Raw genomic sequence first — 13,159 nt, 5'->3', positions numbered from 1 at the left:
TCGCACATTTAACATAATAAACTCAGGAGAATTTTAAAACTTAGTATGACTCTGAGCCACCTAGTTGATACTAGGTGAACAAGCCAAAGGATTTTTTGAAAGAAGTATGTGTCTTAAAGAAACAAAGCAAGGTGGAAATGCCGACAGATGTAGGGAGGGAATTCCAAATCTTGAGGCCGAGGCAATTGAATGCATGGCCACCATTGGTGGAGCAATTAAAGCTGGAATGCAAAAAAAAATCAGTATTAGAAGAGTACAGCTGTCTTAGAGGATTGAGGCTTTGGAGGACATTATAGAGGTAGGGAACTTAGAGGCTTTGAGAAGGGTTTTGAAATACTGTTAGGTTGAGAATTTTACAGTCAAGAAGTTCCTTCAATGGGGGCCAAGGTAGGTCAATGAGGACAGGGGAAATAAGGCAGAATTTGCTGTGAGTTAGCAGAGCTTGTGAAGCACTCAAGTGCATGAAGAGTGGAACGTGGGTGATGACCAGGAATGTGTTGAAATAGTTGAGCCTGGAGGGAATAAAGACACGGGCGAGGGCTTCAGCAGCAGACAATCTGAGGGAGGGGTTAAAGCAAAATAATGAGAGGTAGAAATAGATGGCATGAAGAGGAGATCAGAAGATCATTTCAAGATCATATTGGATATTGAGTTCACCAAATCGATAGCCAGGGAACAGACGGTCAAGAGTGGACCAGAAACAATGCTTCAGTTTTTCTAGCATTTAATTGGAGAAACTTTCTGCTCATCAAATACTGGATATTGGGTAAGCCAGTTGATAATTTAACCTCAGATTGAGAGACCTGCCATATGAAGTAGACCTGGGTGTCACTAACATCCATGTAGAATTGAATAGAGTACTCTAGAATGATACTGCTAAGGGACATTGTGTAGGTGAGAATTGAGAAAGACTCAAGGATCGATCAATAGTGGTAATAATGTGGGGCAGGAAGAGCAGCCATTTTAAGTGATTCCTTTGATTGGATAGTGACATCTGGAGCCAAGAGACTGGGACTCCCATCAATAACAGGGAAGAGGTTTTGGAGGGGGGGTGGTATAGTGACTGTGTTGAAGGTACAGAGACTGTCTGGAATCAGGGGGTTGTTGTGTGAATGTGCACGTAAGTATCACTACATACAATGAAACTCAATGACTGAGATTACAGTGACATTGGTTTTCTGGATTGAAGGTAATGTTGTTTGAACAAAGATCCGGAGAAGACTCAAAATATTAACTCTGAGCTGAATCTGCCCAAAATTTGGTTGGATCAGTTTTGGGGAGTTTCATGGAGGGTTAAGCGTGCCATGCCTATAGGTACCGCTCATGAACGGGGCAGTGGAGGGATGCTGGGATCCCAAGGCAAACATTCAGCTAGATAGTATTCCCAAACACAGCCTGGTCTGAAGAAGCCACTGTGTCAGTGCAGGGTCCACAGTCCAGAGAAACATGCAGCAGTGCTGCAGCTAGATTAAATGACCTTCCGTCCTCTGCATGACCATCCCCCTCAGCTCTTCCACCTGATGCTAAATTATCAGGTGGCTTATCCAACATCCAATACTTGACGAGCAGAAAGTTGCTCCAATTAAATATGAGGAAAACTGGAACCCACCTCCCACTCCTGCTCACTACTACATCAGCATCTTTGCTCAACGGGTCTCACCCCCCCCCCCCCCCATTCTCTTCCTCCAAACCACTAACCCTTCTTGCCCTCTGCTTCCTGTTCACTCACTCATGACACTTCGCCTCCTTTGCTGACTGTAGATGGAGACCAGTCTTCTGACTGATCAGTGTCACTTTTATCTGTTCATTACAGGCGAACATGCCAAGCTGCCTGGCCTTCAGTCTGCACCAACAGGCAAGGTAGAGATGCAATGGCTGAGCCCTATGAAAGCAAGCTCAGAGCTTGACAATGCACCCAATTCTGCATGAGATGGGCACCTCTCTTTGCACCCAATGTGGCCTGGCAGCAACACTGCAATCTAAAGTGTGGGTACAGACCTGGGTACATTCACAATGGTACAGTGAGGCTGGCAATTTGCTGATGCCAGTTCTCGTGATTGGTGGGTACAGGCAGTCACCATCTTCAATTCCACAGAGAGTGTGCACCGAAATATTAGGGAATATTGGCCAAAATGGATGTCCAGAGATGATACCAGGTTACTGCTCTGGATTTCAAGTCACAAATTGGCACTGTCCAGTTAGTGTGGGAAAATAGCAACTTGGATATAATTGATGTGCAAATCATGTAATCATAAGATACAAATCTTAGATGGCACGGTGGCACAGTGATTAGCACTGCTGCCATACAGCACCAGGGACCCAGGTTCGATTCTAGCCTCGGGTGACTGTCTGTGTCGAGTTTGCACGTTCTCCCCGTGTCTGTGTGGGTTTCCTTCAGATGCTCCGGGTTCCTCCAACAGTCCAAACATGTGCAGGTTAGGTGAATTGGCCATGTTGAGTTGCCTATAGTGTTCAGTGATGTGGAGGTTAGGTGTATTGGTTAGGGATAAATATATGGTAGGGGAATGGATCTGGCTGGGTCACTCTTCAGAGGGTCAGTGTGGACTTGTTGGGCAGAAGGGCCTGTTTCCACTCTGAGGGGGATTCTATGATTTTATTAAGTAAACTAATGCAAGCCACTTCCAGCCTTCCCCATTTCCAATTGTAACTGAGATTGGCAGGTGAGTGGCAAACACACCAATCCAAGATGGGAGGCAGAACTTTATTTACAGTAATAATGTTGTAAGCTTCATTTCAATTCATTCTTTCAACTTGAACTTTCTTTGAATGGGAGAACTGGTGGGGACTCCATTATGGATTGATTGGGTGGATTCCAAGAGATAGGAACCTCCCAATGAGCAGCTGGATTCAAGCAGCTGCTTCAGAAACCTCTCCGAGTGGGACACAGTCATCCCCAATACCCTCCGAAGATCTCCAGTCCCAACATGAGGCCTCCGACCTCCCCCTTCCCCTCAATTGTCCTCTAGACTCGTCCCTCCATGCCATCTCCTAACCTCAGCAATCATGGGGCTCCTCCTGAACTCCCGTTATGTCCAAATTCTGCCTCTGTGAAGCAGGTCCATCCATCTCCCTCCCCACAAGACCTTAAATCCAAACTGGGAACATGAGTGAAAATGAATTTAGAACAAGGGCTGGGATATAAGGTGCAGATACAACAGTGGCTCAGTGGTTAGCACTGCTGCTTCACAGCACCAGCGACCTGGGTTCGATTCCACCCTCGAGTGACTCTCTGTGTGGCATTTGCACATTCACCCTGTTCCCTCTGGGTTCCTCCAACAGTCCAAAGATTCACCAGATTCAGTGAATTGGTCATGCTAGATTGTCCATAATGTTCAGGGGGATGTGTAGGTTAGGTGCATTAGTCAGGGGTAAATGTAGAGTTACTGGGGAATGGGTCTGGGTGGGTTACTCTTCGGAGGGTCAGTGTGGACTTGTTGGGCCAAATGGCCTGTTTCCACACTGTAGGGATTCTATAAGATGTTATACAAAGTTCTGGTTTGATCCTACTGAGAGCAGATCTGGGCACTACACCTCAGGAAGGATGTTTTGGCATTGGAGGGAGTTCAACACGGATTTACTAGGATGATCCCTGGGCATCGGGGATTTATTTATGAGGAGAGACTAGACAAATTAGACTTTTATTTCCTCGAATTTAGAAGGCGATCAAAGCAGGGTCTTCAGGATGCCAACAGGGAAAGAAGGGCTGGATAAAGATAAACTATTTCCACTGGTTGAAGATTCCACAACCCTGGGGGCATAGTCTTCCTGGCTTATGCCCGAAACGTCAAATTTCCTATTCCTTGGATGCTGCCTGACCTGCTGTGCTTTAACCAGCAACACATTTTCAACTGTGATCTCCAGCATCTGCAGACTTCATTTTTTACCCATACGCATAATCTAAGAGTTAGGTCCTGGAGTGGTGTTACTAAGCACTTCTATCAGCAGAGGGTGGGAGAACACTCTTCCACAAATATGGAAATTGATGCTAATTCAATTGTTTCAATTTAAATCTTGGATGGACACATTTTTATTCAGCAAGAGTACCTAGGGATATGGGCCCAAGGCAGGCATATGGAGTTAGGCCACAGATCAGCCATGATCTTATTGAATAGTGGAACAGGCTTGAGGGGCTGAATGGCCTACTCTATTCCTATGGAGTCCCGTATTTTAGAAGAAAGCAAAAACAGCTCCAAAACTGGATTATTCAGAATGACAGTGCTTTATAAATTATGTTTTATTGCATGCCAAGTACTCTGCCAAGTTCAGGCTAATGGTCTAAGATGAGGTACGACCCCATTGAACTTAATCGGATCCATAGTTTTAATTTTACAACATCCCCAAAGGTGCAGCAGCTGTAGAATCAAAATCGCTCACTTTTTTCCCCAGGCAGACCATGGACTTGGGTAATACTGAAGGATTGCTGGAATGCATTTCAGGATTTAACAGTGTAAGCAATTGGAAGTTATTGGAGAGATTCAATATTTAACCCAGGATAATTAAATGATGAGATTAGCTCACTCATTGACCTTGCTCGCTCTGTCATTTGCAAAAAATATCTTTCTGATTAGTCTCAGTGATCTGCGTTCGCTGTTTAAACAAGAAGTATGAAAACACCAGCAACATAGAATTATTACACTTTGGAATGCTCTACCTGAAAGAATGGGAGCAGCAGATGAAATTTTTACAAGAATATTGAAGAGAGAAAGAAAGTGTAAAATAAAAGGGCAGGATCAGGTGAAAAGAGCAGGGGAGTGCAGTGAATCGTACAATGTTTTGAAGAGGCAGCATATACACACTAAGGGTTGAATAGCCTTCCTCCCTAAGAAGGCTCAGTGTTTGAAATTTCTTTTTTTTTCCAACCTGACTGATTATAAATGTCTCTCCATTGCAATGGTTACTGCAATTCCCCTCACAGGCAAAGGGACCTCCCTCTCACCAATATTATCCACTCAGAAACACAGGATGTCGATAGCCCAGAAGGTCTTTCAGCCTGTCTTATCTGTGCTGGCTCTCTGAGGGAGCACCTACCTACTGGAGTACCAGATATATCTGTGGTATTGGTTTACTTTGCTCAGAGTCTACACCCAAGACAAAGCAATCAAGCACAGTAAGTATAGGTCAGTTACCAGACTCTTATAATCCAGGAAATGTGAACCATTGACCATCACAAGAGATATAAAAGGTTGATCCCATGATTTCTCAGGCACAAAATGGCACCTAATTTGGTCACAGTCATATGTGAATGGTATATCAGCGTGAACATTCTCTCTGTAACTCTGTACATTCTACTTTTTCAGATAACAATTCCCTCTTGACTGCCTCCACTGATCCCAACTCCATCCCAATACCAGACTAAGCTAGCGTCCTGGACTAACCACATGTACACATATCAACTAATATAACGGGCCACAAGGTGAAGTCAAATAGGTTTGTTGGCAACAATGCATTCTTCTGCGATGAGCTCAATGTGTTCTATGCTCATTTTGGACAGAAGGTCAGTGAGATGATGTTACATGCCCCAACTGCCTCGAATACATCTGTACCCACAGTCATTGCCGTAGTCATCAGATTGGCCTTCTTGAGAGTGAACCCATGGAAAGCGACTGGCCCAGATAGCTTTCCTTGGTCATGCACTCAGACCCAGTGCAGCTTAGCTGGCAGGAATATTTGCTGACACATCCTTAACCTCTCCTTACTCTGATCTGATGTTCCCAACTATTTCAAGAAGACCACTATCATCCTGGTGCCAAAGTAAAATCAGGCAAAGTGCTTTAATGCCTACCACCCGGTGCCTCCGACAATCCGCCATTAAGAAGTACTTTGCGAGATAATTTATGGTAGACATCAACTCTAGCCTCCCCGACTGCCATTGCAATAGGTCCATAGCAGACACCATCTCCCTGCCCCTACACATATCCCTGGAACATCTGGACACCTACAAGGACACCTACATCTGATTCCTGTATATTGACTTTAGCTCTGCTTTCAAAACCATAATTCTGACTGAACTCATCTCCAAGCTCTGAGACCTTGGTCTCTGCTCCCTCTCAACTGGAACCTTGACTTCCTGGCCCACAGACCACAATCAGTAAGGATAGGTGGCAACACCTCCTCCACCATAATCCTCAACACAAGGCTGTGTACTCAGCTCCATATTATACACTTTATACACTCATGACGGCGTGGACAAATTCAGCTCTGACTCCATTTACAAATTTACTGATGAGACCATCAAAGTGGGTCAGAACTCAAACAATGATGAGACAAAGAATAGGAAAGAGGTAGAGAGCTTAGTGGCACCTTGTAAGGAAAACAATCCCTCCCTCAATGTCAGCAAAATCAAGAAGCTAGTCATCAATTTCAGAAAGTGGAGTGGAGGACGCACCCTTCTCTGTATCAATGGGTCTGATGTGGAGATGGTTGAGAGCTTCACATTCCTGGGAGTAAACATCACCAACAATCTGTCCTAGTCCATCCATGTTGATGCTCTCATCAAGGAAACACACTAACACCTCTACGTCCTCAGAAGGCTCAGCAAATTCCACAATGACTCTTTCCAATTTTTATAGATGCACCATAGAAAGCATCCTATCTGGATGCATCACAAGTTGGTATGGCAACTGCTCTGCCCTAGACCAGAAGAAATTACAGAGAGTTGTGAACATAGCCCAGACCATCACGAAACCAGCCTTCCATCTATTGAGTCCACCTACACTTCCCACTGCCTCAGGAAAGCAGCTAACATCATCAAAGACCCTTCCCGCCCCAGTTATACTCTCTTACACCCTCTTTCATAGGCAGAGGATACATCAGTTCAAAAACACATACTGACAGATTCAAGACCAGATTAGACAATTATCAGGCTTATGAACAGGGACCTCTCATATATCAAAGTTGTTCTTTCTTTCTCTGCACCTTCTCTGTAATTGTAGCATTATATTCTGCATTCTGTTCTATTACCCTGATGTACTTATGTAAGGTATGATTTGTCTGGATAACATGGAAAGCAATGCTTTTCACTGTATCTCGGTACATAATAAATCAAATCAAAAGAAAATCACATTCTCAGGCCGTGTCTTCGAGATCCCAATCATTTGCTGTATATGAAAGGCTTGTCCTCATGTTCTGTTGGTATTTTTTTGCCAGTCACATTAATCCTCCTACTAGTGGGGACATTTGTTTCCCATTCCAACTCTATTTATGGCCCTGATCATTTTGAATACCTCCATCAAACACTTGCTGCATTGAGCAGGATTCCAATTCAGGCATTACCCAAGTCAGGCAAGAATTCTACCACTGAAACATCAATGCACTTCCATGAAATCATCAATACTCCATAGACAGTCGACTTTCACACCATTTGCAAATAATTTATATTGTAACTATGTGGTTAATTAAGGTAGACACATGGCTAATTAATGTAGAAATTAGGCTCTTTCTGCACCATTGACTTTTCTCTGTACCTCAATCAAACACACATGGCTCCCACAATGTGGATTTCTACACTGTTGCTTGTTGACTAACTTAGGTGCTGTTTTGTGCTGAAGAAGTAAGTGTACGTTGATCTAATATTTACACCTCTTGTAGTAGTCAATGGTGCAATTGTTGGGTGCTAGATAATGAGAGTCTGGTAACTGATCTGTGTTCACTGCACTTGATTGCTTAGATGTGGACTCTGAACAGACACCACCAGAGCACATTTAGAAACTAATTTAATCTCTGCATTATTCTGAGGCAAACTGGGTGCATAAAGTATGTAAGACCTTGGGTTTTAGAACTGGAGAACTTAAGTTCTTGCTTTTGAGCAAATGTGTTGTTTTAGTTTAGAATGACCAGCTGTCCTACATTTAGAAGGGCTTGGGCGATTATTTAAAGGTAGAAATGACCTCAAATGTGCTTCTTACTTATAAATTGAAGCCAGTAATTATCAGAGTCTGTTCCTCTCTCATCACTCTGAATAGTGTGACCCAAATTTTCATGGTGGGAATATAAATTGTAAGTCAGAGTTTTTTTCCCCCAACCTTGAGGTCCTACTTCCATTCTGGTGGAGATCTCAATGTTTTCCAAGATGGCAGCACTTCTCACTGTAATACTCCTACCCCTGTGATTGGATCCTCTACTTCCTGGCTGGTAGGCTGCAATCAGTGAGAATAGGCAATAACACCTCCTCAAACAGCAGTGCCCCACAAATGTGCGTACTCAGACCCTTATTAATACCCCTTGTACCCTTATGACTGTGCAGATAAATTTCATCCTAACTCACTCTACAAGGTCATTGTCACAAGATAGATTTGGGTGCAACATTGTAGTAGAAGAATTCAGTTCGGTGAACTGCAAAGTAAGTTAGTGAGAAGACTGTGAAGTCATTCATTTTCATGAATGATGATGCTGGGATATCTTTCTATGTATTGCTAACAAAGCAAGTGATTTGTATGTGTTTATGTCATTTCCAGTATGTGCCACTTACGAGCTGATATATGTGAAGTAGCTGAGTAGCTATGTGACTTCCTTGTTCAGTGTCTTTGATGCGTGGACTAGTCACTATAATTCTCTCTGCCTGACACTGAACCAGCCTCCCCTGTCCTGGCAGTTTGTCTTGTGTTCCATCTGACCTAGCCTCTCGCAGAACAGGTTTCCCCACAGAGTCAAAACCTTTTCAGAGAGTTCTCACGCTTAGCTGCTGGGACCTCACGAGAAGATCGAGGAGTAAAGTTGCAGTCTATCTTTGGTCAGCACAGCGCGCAGTCCAGGAAAATGAGACAGAGGAGCAGCGCAAAGACATCTCCCCTTGGATCATTCAGCACAATCTTGAACTCTCCAACGGGGAAGCCATCTCCTGCTGCTCGAATCATCACTCTGTCCAGCTGCTTTTATCTGCTTTCCGGGGAATACTGCAATGACTCAACAGAGAAAATATGATGTCTCTGTCAATCAGAGGTCTTTTGGTTGGTCAAACATGCCAAGAGTAAGTATTCCAAGGTAAATATTATTGAAGCAGTAATGCTTTCCCCAGCAATTAACGCCACATAAATACTGAAAGACAAGTAGCACTGAATAGATTCACCGTGAGAAAGGACGGCTGTGGACAAGCAGCAGCTCGGTGTAGGCTTGCACCATGTGTTGGGCAAGAAAGTTTATCCTTCTATGACAATAGTGTGACGTTTTTGCTGAGATGTTATAGCTTTCTGTGCACAACGGCCAGCATTTCTGAACAAAGATTCAAATGGAAAGCTTCCATTGATGTAGTGCCTGATTAAGGGATAATGATTGGCCAGAATACTGTGCAGAACAGGCCCTTCGGCCCTTGATGTTGCACTGACCTGTGAAGCCAATCTGAAGAGCATCTAAGCTACACTATTCCATTATCATCCATATGTTTATCCAATGACCATTTAAATGGCCTTAAAGTTGGTGGGTCTACTACTGTTGCAGGCAGTGTGTTCCATGCCCTCACTACTCTCTGAGTAAAGAACCTATCTCTGACATCTGTTCTCAATTTAAAGCTATGTCGCTTCGTGCTAGCCATCACCATCTGAGGAAAAAGGCTCTCATTATCCATCCTATCTAACCCTCTGGTTATCTTATATGTCTCTGTTAAGTCACCTAGGAGAAAGTGAGGACTGCAGATACTGGAGATCAGAGTTGGGCTGATGAAGGGCTTAAGCCCGAAATATCATTCTCCTGCTCCTCGGATGCTGCCTGACCTGCTGTGCTTTTCCAAGACCACACTCTCCACTCTATTAAGTCACCTCTCAATCTTCTTCTCTCTGACGAAAACAGCCTCAAGTCCTTCAGCCTTTCCTCATAAGACCTTCCCTCCATACCGAGCAACATCCTGGTAGCTTCTTCACAGCAGTATTATGGGACTCCTTGCATTCATCCCACTTCCGAAAGTGGAGCAACTCCCTCAGTACTGCACTGGTTTATCAAACTGGATTTTATATTGAAGTCGCTGGAGTAGGCCACAAATCCACACAGTGTTTTGAATGGACTGCAACCAACGGAGACACAATCAACACCTTCAGTTGAGTAACTCAATGTCTTCATGAAATTCCAATTGAATCACTTACATTTCCGAAATCTATTTCACATTAAGTTCAAACTCCGCTTTCTTCCACTGTTTGTTTTAAAGTTGATTCATGCCTGTTTGATGGCTGGACAGTGGAAAACATCTCAGGCTTAAATCCACTGAGCTCTGAGCCAGGACTCACACCAACTGAGAGGCAGTTGATTTCTTCAATTGAGTTTGTGGTAAGGTTACCTTTGAGTGAAAATGGTGTGGACTCAAGTCTCTTGCAGGAGCTGCCACTCCAGTGTACTACTGAGGGAGTCCATACTACTGTATGTCCCAGGTCAGAATAAGAACCATAAAATAACTCCACCAAGGCTGATATCACGTCACCAAGTTATCCTTTATTGATGCATGAAGAGTCCTTGACTCTATCACTGCCTCTTCAGAGGTAGCTTTCAGTGTCAGCATCTTTGACACTCCAGTTTCTTTTTTTTTTCTTTTTTTTTTCTTTCTTTTCTTTTTTTCCAAAAGCACACAGAAACCAACAGGAGCAGTACACACTGAATGTGGGCAGCCGGCTCAGAGTCAGTCCTCCTCTGATCCAGCTCCTCTCAGGGTGAACAGGATGTCTGACACTCAGTGCCCTGTTTATTTTTATTTTGGGATTATATTTTTTTGTGTGTGTGTGAGATGCAGTGAGAGACACAAAGTGCGCAAATCTTTATTCAATTTCCACCACCAGGAAGAAAGGAAACACCTGGGTGGCCAGTGACAAGCAGTGCCCTTCACACCAAAGGGCAGAGTGCCCTGTTTATTTTTTTTTCCCCACACTACCGCCTAACTGCGGTAGTGCGACACTCCAGTTTCTATTTGTCAGCCAGAGCTCCCTGATTGGGCCAGGTTAACAGCCCCAATCAGGGAACCCATATTCTCTGAGGTCCAATTGGCTGACCTCACTATGATCACTATAGTCCAGTCTGGCCTCTTGTGTGAATGGGGAAAAAACGCATGGTTTTGCACTTGAACAAAATCAGGGGCATTCTTCCTGGTGACTTTGGCAATGGTTATCCTTCAATCATCAACACCATAATTGATTATCTAGTCCTTGCTGTTTGTGGGAACTTGCTGTGTGTAAATTGGCTGCCCCATTTTAGGCGTGACAACAGGGACTGTACCTCCTGAAGTCAGTTATTGGCTGTGAGGTGCTTTGGAGCATCCAGCAATTACGAAAGACATTGTATAAATCCTAACCTTTCGTTTATTCCTGCTAAAATCAGTTCATCAGAGGGAAGCAGTTCAGTTGCCAATAATTTGTATTTCTGTGTATTCACACAACATAAGGCAGCCTGCTAATTGAAAGTGCATGATTTCAATTGGACACTTGCCACTGCAATGAAAATGCAGAATGTAATTTAGATTCTTCCTGGTACTGAGAAACGCAATTTCCTGAAACAGAACAAAAAGATACTTTGGTTCTTGATTAGATGAAACACGTTTTTGGTGCAACAGGAAAAGTCAGGAGAAATAAAGATAAACGATTTGCACTGTTTGGAGATTCGAGAATTACGGACATAGTTTAAAAGGTAAGGCCAGGCCCTTGAGTAGAGATTTTGGAAGCATTTCTACGCACAAAGAGTGGAACTCTCTTTCAGACATGGCACTTAATGCAGATCAGATGTTAGTTTAAATCGGAGGTAGATACATTTTTTGTTAAGCAAGGTAGAAGGGATGTGGACTGAAAGCAGATTAGATTAGATACCCTACAGTGTGGAAACAGGCCCTTCAGCCCAACAAGTCCACCCTGACCCCCCGAAGAGCAACCCACCAAGACCCATTTCCCTACATTTACCCCTGCACCTAACACTATAGGCAATTTAGCATGGCAAATTCACCTAACCTGCACATCTTTGGACTGTGGGAGGAAACCAGAGCACCCGAAGGAAACCACGTAGACATGGGGAGAATGTGCAAACTCCACACAGACAGTTGCCTGGGGCGGGGATTGAACCCGGAACCCTGGCGCTGTGAGGCAGCAGTGCTAACCACTGAGCCACTGTGCTGCCCCAATATACGGAATTAAGCCACAGATCAGCCATAATCTGTTTAATTGGCAGAATTAACCCAAGGGGCTGAATGGCCTTCTCCTATTCCTGTTTCTACTATCCGATTTTCAAAGATTTTGTCAAACTGCAAAGGGTTAACTTGAAATTACAAGGGAGTTAATATGTTTAATTCCCATGAACATTTAAAAAAAAAGACATGTAGTTAGAATTCCTTTACTATACTTCATATCTTCAAATAGGCTACTGAGTAGTGAGCCTGGGTTAAGCCACTATATGAAGAAATCTGTAGACAGGATTTCTGTAAGCAGCATTGAAAATCATTGGATTACAGTTGCTTTGTTTTTGTGAACACTCACTTAATAGTGGGGCTATCAAGTGATTAAGAAACATTGATTAATCTCTCAATTCAAATGTTTTATCTTAGTCAATCTTGGTTTTAATCATATATTAAATTGATACACTTACTGCATCCAATTCGCCACCCTTCATCTTATGACTGACACTGCTACTATTATTATCTCTCATTATATAGAAAATCAAATGCATCTACTGTTGAGGTTACTTCTGTGAAACTGAAACTCAGTTTGACAGTAGAGAGGTTTACAGAAGAAACATACTACATGTGGAAAATCTGAAGTAAAAACGGAAATTACTCAGTGAGTTTTGAGAAAATTTGTAGCTCAGGTTTAGGTTCTGGATGTAGGTTTGCTGGGAAGTTCATTTCCAGACGTTTCGTCACCCTACTAAGTAACATCTTCAGTGGACCTCAGGCGAAGCAGTGTACATGATTCCTGCTTTATATTTAGATGTTTGGGTTTCTTTGGGTCGGTGATGTTATTTCTTGTGGTGATGCCATTTCCTGCGGTGATGTCATTTCCTGTTCTTTTTCTCAGGTGGTGGTAGATGGGTTTAACTCGATGTGTTTGTTGACAGCAATTACTCAGAGTAGTCTTTGTTTGTATTCTCTTAGTACATCGGCATCACAACCTGCCTCAGTTTTCATTGCCTGGTCCCAGTTGCCTTTGAGAAGGTGGGGGTGAGCTGTGTTTTGGACCATTGCAGT

This window comes from Hemiscyllium ocellatum, chromosome 10 (genome assembly GCF_020745735.1).
Source record: "Hemiscyllium ocellatum isolate sHemOce1 chromosome 10, sHemOce1.pat.X.cur, whole genome shotgun sequence".
NCBI lineage: Eukaryota > Metazoa > Chordata > Chondrichthyes > Orectolobiformes > Hemiscylliidae > Hemiscyllium > Hemiscyllium ocellatum.
This window is presented reverse-complemented; position numbering follows the sequence as displayed.